The following is a 14,257-nucleotide window of genomic DNA, read 5'->3' as shown; positions in this document are numbered from 1 at the left end:
GCCTTAGTAGCACCTAGAGGCTCATTAGCATATTGTAAACATCTTTATTTTAAGAGAACGGTGAAAGGCAGGGAGTTATAAATCATACTGTTATGTACTGCTGACATTAGCACATTGCTAATGTCAGTCAGCTACATAATGTTATTTCTCAGAAACCCTTTAAAAAAAATGAAAACATTGAAAAATTTCCAACACTTTTTAATTTAAGTATATATAAAAGTACCGACACACTTTTACACTGCCTGTCCCCAAAAAAGTTTCCACCAAAAAAAAGCCTTCAGCTTTGATTACAGCACGCATTTGCTGTGGCATTGTTTCGATAAGCGATAAGATTTATTTCCATCCAGTGTTGCATTCATTTTTCACCAAGATCTTGCATTGATGATGGTTGAGTCTGACTGCTGCACAAAGCCTTCTCCAGCGCATCCCAAAGATTCTTAATGGGGTTAAGGTCTGAACACCATGGTGGCCAATCCATGTGTGAAAATGATGTCTCATGCTGCTCCCTGAACCACTCTTTCACAATTTGAGCCCGATAAATCCTGGCATTGTCATCTTGGAATATGCCCATGCCATCAGGGAAGAAAAAATCCATTGATGGAATAACCTGGTCATTCAGTATGTTCAGGTAATCAGCTGACCTCATTCTTGGAGCACATACTGTTGCTGAACCTAGACCCGACCAACTGAAGCAACCCCAGATAATAGCCCTGCCCCCACAGGCTTGTACAGTAGGCACTAGGCATGATAGGTTCATCACTTCATCTGCCTCTCTTCTTACCCTGATGTGCCCATCACTCTGGAACAGGGAAAATCTAGACTCATCAGACCACATGACCTTTGTCCATTGCTCCAGAGTCCAAGCTTTATGCTCCTTAGCAAATTAAACATTTTTTTTTTCTGTTTTTTTTTCTGGTTTTCTTACAGCTACACAGCTGTTCAGTCTCAATCCCTTGAGTTCCCTTTGCATTGTGCATGTGGAAATGCTCTAAGTTTTACTATTAAACATAGCCCTGAGTTCTACTGTTGTTTTTCTTCAATTTGATTTCACCAAATGTTTAAGTGATCGCTGATCACTATCATTCAGGATACGATGGGTCCCCCACTATCATTCCTCGAATACGATGGGTCCCCCACTATCCTTCCAGTTTTTAATAATGTGTTGGACAGTTCTTAACCCAATTTTAGTGGTTTCTGCAATCTCCTTAGATGTTTTCTCTGCTTGATGCATGCCAATGATTTGACCCGTCTCAAACAGACTAACATCTTTTCCAAGACCACAAGATGTGTCTTTCAACATGGTTGTTTAAGAAATGAGAAGCAACTCATTGCACCAGTTGGGGTTAAATAAAATGTTACCAGCTGAAAGATAATCGCCCATGCAGTAATTATCCAATAGGAGGCTCATAACAATTTACTTAGTTAAATCCAAATGGTGACTTTTTTTTGGGACAGTCAGTGTATTTCTGTAATTCTATCTATCATTCATTTGAACAACTCTAAATTCACCTAGTCATCAAAGTAAGATTAAGGTATTATGCAATGTTTTAGTGCTATACAAATACCTACAGTTGAAACCAGAAGTTTACATCTATCTATATATATAAAAAAGGACGTATGGTTGTATGTATGTATATTCAGCGAAAACTCAAAAACGCAACCGTCCATTTCAACGAAACTTGGTACACACATCCCTTGCTACCTGGAAAGAAATCTTGTGAGGGTCTCAGCTCTTTAGTACGTACCGTTCCTGAGATATTCCCAAAATATGACTTGCATTATCCAATACAAGCCTGCCAGCCTTTCACTTAAATACTAACTACCATACACACGGTCACAGGTCCTACTTCAGGTTGCCGTAACAGCTGATCACAGGTTTTAGCAGTTCGCAGGTCCTGAAATATTCATAGGTCATATGATGTATTACAGCACAACTTTACTGCTATATGCATGGGGGGCAGGGGCCACTATTAAACGGATGGGTGCTGTGGAATTCACTGTTAAAGGGACGGGCACCGCGGAGGTCACTGTTAAAGGGGCAGTCACTGTGAAGGTCACTGTAAGGGTACTTTCACACTAGCGTTTTTTTTGTTTTTGTTTTTTCGGCATAGAGTTCCATCCTAGGGGCTCTATACCAGAAAAGAACTGAACAGTTTTATCCCCATGCATTCTGAATGGAGAGAAATTTGGATGCATCAGGATGTCTTCAGTTCAGTCTTTTTGACTGTTCAGGATGGAGATAATACCGCAGCATGCTACGGTTTTATCTCCGGCCAAAAATCCAGAACACTTGCCGGAATGCTGGATCTGGCAATTCCCCAAAAATGTGAAAAAAAATAAATGCCATATCCGTTTTTCCGGATGACACCGGAAAGATGGATCCTGTATTTCAATGCATTTGTAAGATGGATCAGTCTTACAAATACCATCAGTTGGCATATGTTTTGATGGATCCGGCAGGCATTTCCGGTGACGAAACTGCCTGTCGGATTCCTCTGCCGCAAGTGTGAAAGTACCCTTAGAGGGGTGGTCACTGTTAAAGGGGTGTTCACTGTGAAAGTCACTGTTAAAGGGGCAGTCACTCTGAAAGTCACTGTTAAAGGGATGGTCACTATTAAAGGGGGAGGACATATATATGTATGTGTGTTTGTATGTATGTTTCACGATCACTTAAAAACGCAAACATCAATTTCAATGAAACTTGGTATCAGTGTTCCCTCTAAGCCTTGGCCGCTGCTGAGCGCGGTCGACTTAGAGATGGGCAATGCTTAGTCAAAGGTGGGCGATAGGACAGGCAAACAAGAAGGGGCAGTATTATAGTAGTTATATTACTGCACATAGGAGCAGAATTATAGCAGTTATATTCCTGTACATAGGAGCAGTATTATAGTAGTTATATTCTTGTACATATGAGCAGTATTATAGTAGTTATATTCTTGTACATAGGAGGCAGTATTATAGTAGTTATATTCCTGTACATAGGAGCAGTATTATAGTAGTTATATTCTTGTACATAGGAGCAGTATTATAGTAGTTATATCCTTGTACATAGGAGCAGTATTATAGTAGTTATATTCCTGTATATAGGGAGCAGTATTATAGTAGTTATATTCCTGTACATAGGAGGCAGTATTATAGTAGTTATATTCTTGTACATAGGAAGCAGTATTATAGTAGTTATATTCTTGTACATAGGAGGCAGTATTATAGTAGTTATATTCTTGTACATAGATGCAGTATTATAGTAGTTATATTCTTGTACATAGGAGCAGTATTATAGTAGTTATATTCTTGTACATAGATGCAGTATTATAGTAGTTATATTCTTGTACATAGGAGGCGGTATTATAGTAGTTATATTCTTGTACATAGGAGGCGGTATTATAGTAGTTATATTCTTGTACATAGGAGGCAGTATTATAGTAGGTATATTCTAGTACATAGGAGGAAGTAGTATAGTAGTTATATTCTTGTACATAGGAGGCAGTAGTATAGTAGTTATATTCTTCTACATAGGAGACAGTATTATAGTAGTTATATACTTGTACAAGGATGTAGTATTATAGTAGGTATATTCTAGTACATAGGAGGAAGTAGTATAGTAGTTATATTCTTGTACAATGGAGCAGTATTATAGTAATTATATTCTTGTACATAGGAGCAGTATTATAGTAATTATATTCTTGTACATAGATGCAGTATTATAGTAGTTATATTCTTGTACATAGGAGGCGGTATTATAGTAGTTATATTCTTGTACATAGGAGGCGGTATTATAGTAGTTATATTTTTGTACATAGGAGGCGGTATTATAGTAGTTATATTCTTGTACATAGGAGGCGGTATTATAGTAGTTATATTCTTGTACATAGAGGCAGTATTATATAAGTAACAATTATTATTTTGCACTTGGTTATATGATGGTGAACATAAAATATGCCTTTGTCCTTCATTGAGTGAATAGTTTCTTTAACACTATAAAGACAACATTGTGGTCTCATTTGAACTTTTACTTTTCTTTGCTGCAGCTTCTTCTGTATTGCAGAAGAAGAAGGTGCTGCACAGCCAGGCTGCAACCTATGTGGTATGTGCTGTGGAGATTGCCTACTGTACCCTACATAGTGGTAAGGTCGTGCTTTCTCCCTCCAGCTACATACCATGCTGAGGGCAGAGTGAGGCACTGGGATATGAAGGGACTGGTAATGTTGTGTGGGAGACATGCAGTGAAAGCCTGAAGCCCTCCTCACTTTGCAAACATAAAATGATAAATTTCTCATTCAAAGGGCTGTGCAGTGTCCTGTTCAACTAAATGTAACATGAAGCTCTGTAATTACCCTGCACTCTGCTCCCGCGTGATCTATGGGAACACTCAGGGAGATTTTAATGTCTTCACTTTGCAGGCGGCGTCTTACCCTGTCCCTGACACAGCAGGGTAAAACCACTTTAGCCTCCCTCAGGTTAAAAGACAGCTCCACCTCCACATTACCTTGCCCTGCTGCTTCGTGCTGCTCAGTCCTCCTCTCCTCTTCCGGTCAGAAAAAGAAGGAGGAGCTGCAGCAGTAGCGCAGAAATATGTGGAGGCGGCGCCGCACACTGAACGTATTGCTGAAGAAGTCATCATCATGATGACTGCAGGTGCCGCTGAGCGGACATTATAAAGTGGTGAGCGGGGGCACAATAATTGATGCGCGGCCGCGCACCCGCGCACCTTAGAGGGAACACTGCTTGGTATACACATCCCTTGCTACCTGGAAAGAAATCTTGTGGGGGTCATACGCACAGCAGCTGCATGGAGTTTGTATGCTTCAACTGTTTTTGCTACACACATATTGCTCTGTAACTCAAAAACTCATCGATCAATTTCTACTAAACTTGGTACACATATCACTTACTATCTGAGAAAGAATACTTTGGAGGTAACATGCCGGTACACAATGAGTTTCTGTAAGTGCCAATGTCTGTCTGTCTGTCTGTTCTTTATATGTGACCAAATGACTAGACCAATCTTACCCAAATTTGGAGCACAGTTATATCATGTGTCCGGAAAGGTTTTAGACTGGGCCTCGGCTCTCTAGGAAGTACCGTTCCTGAGATATTCCTAAAAAAATGACCTGCATTAGCCAATACAAGTTTGCAAGTCTTTCTCTTCATATTCCAACTGTCAGACACATGGTCACATGTGCCTTATCAGCCAATAGAAACTTGCAGGCCTTTAGTCTCCACATACATACAGTTTTACTCCAGGTTTTCATAATAACCCAGCCATTTGTATTCACTGCTATAGGTCAGCTTTAGTCTAGGGCTACACAACAACATGTCGCACGACACATAGGGCACAAGAACACTGCTACATATGTTGTGCAACATTGATATTGCATCATTCTTGTAATGATAGTCTATGGTGTTGCACTGCAACATGTGACATGCTGTGACTGCGACGCGACATTCGCAGAAAAATCCATCTTGGATGGATTTTTTTTCAACTTTCGTGTCACAGTTGCAGCATGTCACATGTCACAGTGCGAGACCATAGCCTATAATTATAAAAATTGTTGAGACAAAATGTTGCACGACACGTCGTCATGCAGCCCTAGAATTAAAGAGGCAGGGCACTGTGGAGGTCACTGTTAATGAGGCGGGCACTGTAGAGTTCACTGTTAAAGAGGCGTTCACTGTGGATGTTACTGTTAAGGGGGAAGGCCGCTGTGGAGGTCACTGTTAAAGGCGTGGACACTGTGGAGGTCACTGTAAAAGGGGAGTACACTGTGGATGTCACTGTTAAGGGGCAACGGCCACTATTAATGGGGCAACTGCTGTGGAGGTCACGGTTAAGGCAGCAGGGTACTGTGAGGTCACTGTTAAGGTAGCGGGGTACTGTGGAGGTCAATGCTAAGGGGGTGGGCCCCTGAGGAGGTTTCTGTCAGGGGAGTGGGGTGCTGTGAAACTCACTTTTAAAGGGGCAGGCTGCTATGAAGGTTGAAGTTAAAGAAATGGGCTGTTGTTGAGGTCCCATTTTAAAGTGGCAGGGCACTGTAGGGGGGTCAGTGTTAAGAGGTGAAGAACTGTGGAGTTCACTGTTAAAGAGGTAGGGTGCTGTAGAGGTCACTGTTATGGGGGATACTGATGATAGCTTTTAACAACACACAAACATTAAATGGAATAGATTAAATATACCCGTGCAAAGCCAGGTCCTCCTGCTAGTACACTATATAAAAAAACACATATGCATGTTTTTCTTACTATCTGACATTAAATCATAACAAAACTTTCCTATTTTTGGTCAATTAGGATTACCATAATTATTATTATTTGCCAAATGCCAGAATAATGAGAGACAGAATGTTTTAAGGCATTTGTATTACTTTCTGCAATGTCAAAAGTTTACATACAGTAAGATTACTATGCCTTTAAACAATTCTAGACTGCCCATATGATGATGTCATGTGTTTGGAAGCTTCTGTTAGGTTTGTTGGCAAGGTTTGTTAGATGTATTTAAATGCACGCCTGAAACACACTGCTTCTTTGTATAGCATCATGGGAAAGTCTAAATAAATCAGCCAAGATATCAGGAAAAGAATTGTGGACTTGCACAAGTCTGGCTCAACCTTGGGTGCAAGAACTGAAAATAACGGATGAAACGCGTTAATTTGCTAATTACTGTACATAACTTTGGTCCGCGTCCTAAGCACTGCCCCAATACTCTACAATCCAGACAAAGGTTCATAAACGTTTCCTGTCTGACCTTGTCACCTTCTCTAGGTTCCATCCCCTTGGCTCTATGGACATGATACTTATTGTAATTTTCTATTAAAGTCAATAGAGATTGTTGCTTTCCTATGATATACTTCGCTATATATGGATCCTAACTATGTATTGATATGTACTTACTGGCGAGGCCTGCGAGCCTATACCTTGATACCCAGTTTACCCTGTTATATTGTAAAACTTACAATAAAAATTTAAATAAAAAAAAAAAAAAAATACCTGAAGGTGCTCGTTCATCTGTACAAACAATTATACACAAGTACAAACAAGATGAGACTGTCCAGCCATCATACTGCTCAGGAAGAAGACAAGCTCTGTGTCCCAGGGATGAATGTGCTTTGGTCCAACATGTTCATATCAACCAAAGAACAAAAGCAAAAGACCTTGTGAAGATGATGGCGGAAGCTGGTAAGATTGTGTCAATATACACAGTGAAACGGGTACTGTATTAACATGGGCTGAAAGGCCACTCTGCCAGGAAGAAGCCATTACTACAAAAGAAACATAAAAAAGTCAGATTAATGTTTGCAAATGCACACAGGAACAAAGACCTACATTTTTGGATACATGTCCTGTGGTCTGACAAAACTAAAATGTAACTTTTGGGCCATAATGACCATCAATGCGTTTGGAGGAAAAAGGGAAAATCTTGGAAGCCTAAGAACATCCCAACTGTGAAAGACAGGGGTGGCAGCATCATGTTGCCGGGTTGTTTTGCTACAGGAGGGACTGGTGCACTTCACAAAATAGATGGTATCATAAGGAAAGAAGATTATGTGGAAATACTGAAGCAACATCTCAAGACATCAGTCAGGAAGTTAAAGCTTGGACAGAAATAGGTCTTCCAAATGGACAATGTTTTGGAGTGGCCATCACAAAGCTCTGATCTCTTGGTCTTTTCAACATGCAACATCTTTCAAGTGCAATTCACAGTCACCCCTGCGCTGCCGCTGCTAAAGGCTAATCCTTATGTATTTACGAACCTGATAATACTCAGGGGGACACTGCTGGTGCTCCGTGTGAGCTCCCTGCCTGGGCTCACAAAAATGATCTTAATAAAGGAAGAAAAGGGTTAATAGAAGCCCTACGCTGGTCAAGACACTAAATAGCTTGTGAACCATATATCTCTTTCAATAGTCCGTGCTTAGTAGGAGGGGAGGTTATCTCACCTCACTTTGCGTATTCTCTCTTTCTCGTCCGGTGTCTGCAGGCAATTTTTAATCCTCTGCTGATGGTGGAATATTCTTACTTCTCCCGTGTACATGCGCTACTCCGGCTGGTAGCTGGCGTGCGTGCGGGGAAGATAGTGAAAGTTAGTACGGAAGCACTTTGGTGTGACGTCACAGCTCCGAGTACGGTTGCCTTCAAAGAACAAAACCACTCAACGCGTTTCGAAACAGTCGTGTTTCTTCGCCAGGGATGAATGATAAGATTATTTCTCCCTGTTAAATAGGCTTTTTAGTTCCCATAACAATCCCCTTATGAGGCAGGAATAAAGCTCATTATATCTGCTAGACATTTGCTTTCACAACGCAACATTTTCTTAATAAAATCTCCACCTCTTTGGTCTCTTACCACTCTTTCAATCCCTGCAAAAATGAAACCATAAAAAACGCCTCTGTGTTGTTCCATATAGTGGCGTGTTAGGGGGTGGCCATTGTATTCTTTCTTTATATTTTTAATATGTTCCCCCATTCTGGTTTGCAAGGTTTTTTTTTTGTACGGCCTACGTATATTTTATGCAGGGACATTGTATATAGTAGATTACCCCTTTTGTATTACACGTAATGTTATCAATGATTTTATCTACATCTGGGCCAACCCTAATTTTTTTTAATGGTGTTTTAATTTTTGTTGCCCTGCAGTTATTGCACATTTTACATGAAAAAAAAAATATTTTATGAGCCTCTCTCTTTTCTTTATTTATATTATGATGGGGGTCTATAGAGGGGGCCACTAGATTGGCCAAATTCTGTGCTTTTCTGAAGGTGAAGATTGGGTGTGGGGGTATTCTTTCACCTATCATCTTGTCTTGCTTAATGATATCCCAGTGTTTTCTTACAATCCTCTTAAATATATTTCCCTTTTGGCTAAATTTGGTTATTATTGGGACTCTAAATGTCTATTTTCCTTCCTTGTCTCCATCCTCTTTTAATGGATTATGTGTTTTAATCTGCAGTAAGGTATCTCGGTCCATCTTCTTCACACATCTTCCTAAATGTAATTTAATCGACTGGCTGCATAGTTTTTTGTGTAGTTCATACGCTTCCTCATCAAAGTGTTCTAAATGGCTACAATTCCTCTGCAGCCTAATAAATTGGCTGTGGGGGGATATTGGTGAGCCAAATCGACAGATGACAACTAGTAAACGGGATAAATCTATTTGCATCAGTAGGTTTCTGATAAGACTTAGTGAATATCTGGCCATCCTCAATAAAAATGGTAAGGTCTAAAAAATGTATTTGGTGACGACTCCAGTTTGGGGTGAAATGTAGATAAAAATCATTCTTTATTTAAATTATTTAAAAAATGCCCCAGGGAAATATCATCCTCTTTCCAGATAAAAATAATGTTGTCAATAAACCTTTTTCAGAGGACAAGGCTCGCTCCCAAAGTTTCTTGGGGGAATATGGTGTCTTCCTCCTATCTGCCCATATATAAATTAGCGAAACTGGGCGCAAACCTAGTTACCATCGCCGTACCCCACGTCTGAAAGTATAAAGAAAAAATACAATGGCCACCCCTATCCCACCACTATATGGAACAACACGGAAGCGTTTTTTTTATGATTTTTGCAGAGATTAAAAGAGTGGTAAGAGACCAAAGAGGTGGAGATTGAACAGCTTGGCCCCAAAAGGGTTAAATCAAGAAATCTAATTGTTTGCTTTCTATTAAAATATCTACATGAAGTTTTGGATAATGGAGTAATACCAATGCAACTATGCACTAATGTTTAGCAGATATAATGAGCTTTATTCCTGCCTCATGTGGGGGTTATTATGGAAACTAAAAAGCCTATTTAACAGTGAGAACTAATACCATTCATCCCTGATGAAGAAACACGACAGTTTCGAAACGCGTTGGGTGTTTTTTGTTTTTTGAAAGCAACCGTACTTGGAGCTGTGACGTCACACCAAAGTGCTCCCGTACTAACTTTCACTATCTTCCCCGCACGCACGCCAGTTACTGGCCGGAGCGGCGCACGTACACGGGAGAAGTTAGAAGATTCCACCATCAGCAGAGGATTAATGCCTGCCTGCAGACACCGGATGAGAAAAAGACAATATGCGAAGTGAGGCGAGATAACCTCCCCTCCTACTAAGCATGGACTATTGAAAGAGATATATGGTTCACTAGCTATTAAGTGTCTTGACCAGCGCGGGGCTCTCATTAACCCTTTTCTTACATACTAAATTATACCAGAATGTAATATTATGGATATGGAATTCACTTTGTCACCACTGCCCACTGACCATCAGTGATGGACAAACATCGGCTGGGACGGTTCGCGAACGTGATCACGCGAATGCCATCAAATTTAGCCCCATTCACTTTAATGGCAGGGGAACCTGAAAAACCTTCAGGTTATATTTGCATCCACCAAATACTTACTAGAAGTGCACACATCATCCCACAACATGGACAGTGACATAACAGAGGGGGATCAATGGCAAAAAAAAAAAAAATATTGTATTTTAATCAGGGGCCATTTTTATGCGTCTTAAAGGGAAACTCTCTAAAATAAGCCCTGCTGGAGCATGGCAATTTTTTTATTTTAGGCCAAGGGAGTACAGGCCCCAAACATTAGGCATTCAGTGGACAGAACACATTGAGTAATTATGTGGCTGGAGGTATTTTAGACAGTCATTGTATATCAATTTTAATGCAGGCCAGTAGAGTACAGGCCCCAAAAATTTGGCATTCACCGTATATAAAAGATCAAGTGATTATGTGGCAGGAGGTATATTATACAGTCAATGAATATCAATTTTACTGCAGGCCATTGGACTATAGGGCCCAAAAATGATTTGTTCACTGTACAGAAAAAAAAATTGATAATGTGGCTGATGGTACATTAGGCGGTCACCGTATAAAAATTTTACTGTTGGCCAGTTAGATTACAGCCCCAAAAAATTATGCATTCACCGTACATAAAAGATCAAGTGCTTATGTGGCTGGAGGTATATTAGACTGTCAATAAATATCAATTTTACTGGAGGCCAGTGGACTACAGGCCCCAAAAATTATACATTTACCGCATAGAAAAGAACAATTTAGACGTGGCTGGAGGAACATTAGGCGGTCATCATATAACAATTTTACAGTTGGCCAGTTATATTACGTGCAACAAAAATTATGCATTCACCGTACATAAAAGATCAAGTGATTATGTGGTTGAAGGTATATTAGACGGTCAATGGATATCAATTTTACTGCAGGCCAGTGGACCCTAGGCCCCAAAAATTGGTAATTCACTAGACAGAAAACATCAAGTAATTATGTGGTTGGAGGTATATTAGACATTCAATAGATATAAATTTTACTTCAGGCCAGTAGTCTACAGGCCCCAAAAATTATGCATTCACCATACAGAAAAGATCAAGTGCTTATGTGGCTGGAGGTATATTAGACGGTCAATGACTATCAATTTTACTGCAGGCCAGTGGACTACAGGCCCCAAAAATTTTGCATTCACCGTACATAAAAGATCAAGTGATTATGTGGGTGGAGGTATATTAGACGGTCAATGGATATCAAATTTACTGCAGGCCAGTGGAGTATGGGCACCAAAAATTATTCATTTAACATACAGAAAAAAAAAACTATTGATAATGTGGCTGGTGGTACATTAGGTGGTCACCGTAAAACTATTTTACTGTTGGCCAGATAGATTACAGACCCCAAAAATTATGCATTCACTGTACATAAAAGATCAAGTGCTTATGTGGCTGAGTTATAATAGACGGTCAATGAATATCAATTTTAATGCAGGCCTGTAGACTACCTCCCCCAATAATTATGCATTCAGCGTACATAAACGATCAAGCGATTATGTGGCTGGAGGTATATTAGACAGTCAATGGATATCAATTTCACTTCAGGCCAGTAGACTACAGGCCCCACAAATTATGCAATTTTACTACAGGCCCCAAAAATTATAATGTAGCTGGAGGAACATTAGGTGGTAACCGTATAACAATTTTACTGTTGGCCAGTTAGATTACAGGTCCCAAAAATGATGCACTCACTGTACAGAAAAGAATAATTGATAATGTGGCTGAAGGTACATGAGGCGGTCACTGTATAACAATTATACTGTTGGCCAGTTATATTACATGCAACAAAAATTATGCATTCACCGTACATAAAAGATCAACTGATTATGTGGCTGGAGGTATATTAGACGGTCAATGGATATCAATGTTGCGGTTGGCCAGTGGACTATAGGCACCAAAAATTATTAATTTAACATACAGAAAAAAACTATTGATAATGTGGCTGGTGGTACAGTAGGTGGTCACCGTAAAACATTTTTACTGTTGGCCAGATAGATTACATGTCCCAAAAATTCAGCATTCACTGTACATAAAAGATTAAGTGATTATGTGGCTGGAGGTGTATTAGACGGTCAATGGATATCAATTTTACTGCAGGCCAATAGTCTGTAGGCCCCAAAAATTATTCATTCACTGTACTGAAAAAAACAATTGATAATGCGGTTGGAGGTACATTAGGCGGTCACTGTATAACAATTTTACTGTTGGCCAGTTAGATTACAGGCCCCAAAAATTATGCTCTCACCGTACATAAAAGATCGTACATGAAAGTGCTTATGTGGCTGGAGATATATTAGAATGTCAATGGATATTAATTTTACAGCAGGCCAGTGGACTATAGGCCCTAAAAATTATGCATTCACCAGACAGAAAAATCAAGTGATTATGTGGCTGGAGGTGTATTAGATGTTCTTTGGATATCAATTTTACTGCAGACCAGTACAAATAGATGTCAAATACATATGATTAAAAGAAAAAAATATAAAATTGTATTAAAAACATGGCTAACAAAATCCCCCCTCTTGAAAAAAAACTAATGATAATAAGTTGAAATTCGATAACACGTGGTCGTCACAGGTGTTGAATTCCTCTGAGGTCCCAGAAATTAGTCATTCACCTGACAGAAAATGCCTTTTATGCCGCAGTATTTATAAAAGACAGGTACCATTATTTGTTTTGTGGTGGCGGATATGTGTGGGCTGGCAAGAAGAAATTCAATTAAATGTGGTCGTTACAGGTGTTGAATTCCTCCGAGATCCATGCCTCATTCATGTTTAGAAATGTAGTCCACATTATCGTGAGCTAGGCGAGTGCGCTTATCGGTCATGATCCCCCCTGCTGCTCTGAACGTCCTTTCGGACAGGACACTCGACGAGGGGCAAATTGTGCCAGCTCTGGCCACAGGTCAAGCCTGCACACCCAGTAGTCCAGGGGTTCCTCGCTTCTCAGAGCGTTCACATCAGCTGTTAATCTGATGTAGTCGGACACGTGTCGGTCTAGGCATTCACTGAGGCTGGATCCGGAGGGCGGCTGTTGAAGGGTTGGCTGCAAGAATGATCCGATATCCGAAGTGACAAACACATCTTCAAACCGCCCTCTTCTTGCATGCACTGTAGGATTGGTACTCGCAACTGTTTCTGTGTGGGTCGAAATTCCTCTGCCAGTGCCCACAACAGCAGAATACAGCATCGCTCGAAGCAAGGCCTGGAAATGCTGCATTCTGACAGCCCTCTGTGATGCTGGTAACATGTCCACCATTTTGTGTTTGTACCGGGGGTCTAAGTATGTTGCCACCCAGTACTGGTTCTTGCCCTTTATACCCCCCTCTTCAAACACTGGAGCATGAAGGCCCATATTTGAACTAAATTGCAAGCAGTGGAGCCGCCTGGCTCCTATTCATCGCCAAGGAGAATGTCATCCTTGGTCTCCTCCCCCCATCCACGGACAACACCAGGGATCACAGAAAAGTTTAAAGCCTACTCTTCATGCTCCCCCTTCTCCACCCCACAGGCACCATCCTCCACTGACACCTCTTCAGACTCCTGCTGACTTGTCTCAGATGGAGTAGCCCCCCTGGGAATTCATTCAGCATTGCAACTTCCTGCTCCTGCTCATCGACAGCTTGATCAATGACACGACACAATGCACGCTTCAGAAAGAAGACGTAAGGTATGATGTCACTGATGTTGCCTTGGCTGTGACTGACCAGTTTGGTGATCTCATCAAATGGCCACAGAAGTCTGCACGTGTCGTGCATGAGCAGCCATTGGCGTGGTGAAAAAAAACAAGCTCCCCAGAACCTGTCCTGCCGCATAGTTCGTACAGTTAGTCGTTAAGGCACATTTTTGTTGGAGCAGTTTATCAAGCATATACAAAGTGGAGTTGCATCGGGCAGTCTCTAATCAGACGTCTGCTGGGCAAATGGTGTAGCCGCT

This window comes from Bufo gargarizans, chromosome 5, assembly GCF_014858855.1.
Source record: "Bufo gargarizans isolate SCDJY-AF-19 chromosome 5, ASM1485885v1, whole genome shotgun sequence".
In the NCBI taxonomy this organism is placed as follows: domain Eukaryota; kingdom Metazoa; phylum Chordata; class Amphibia; order Anura; family Bufonidae; genus Bufo; species Bufo gargarizans.
Note: the sequence above shows the minus strand (reverse complement) of the source record.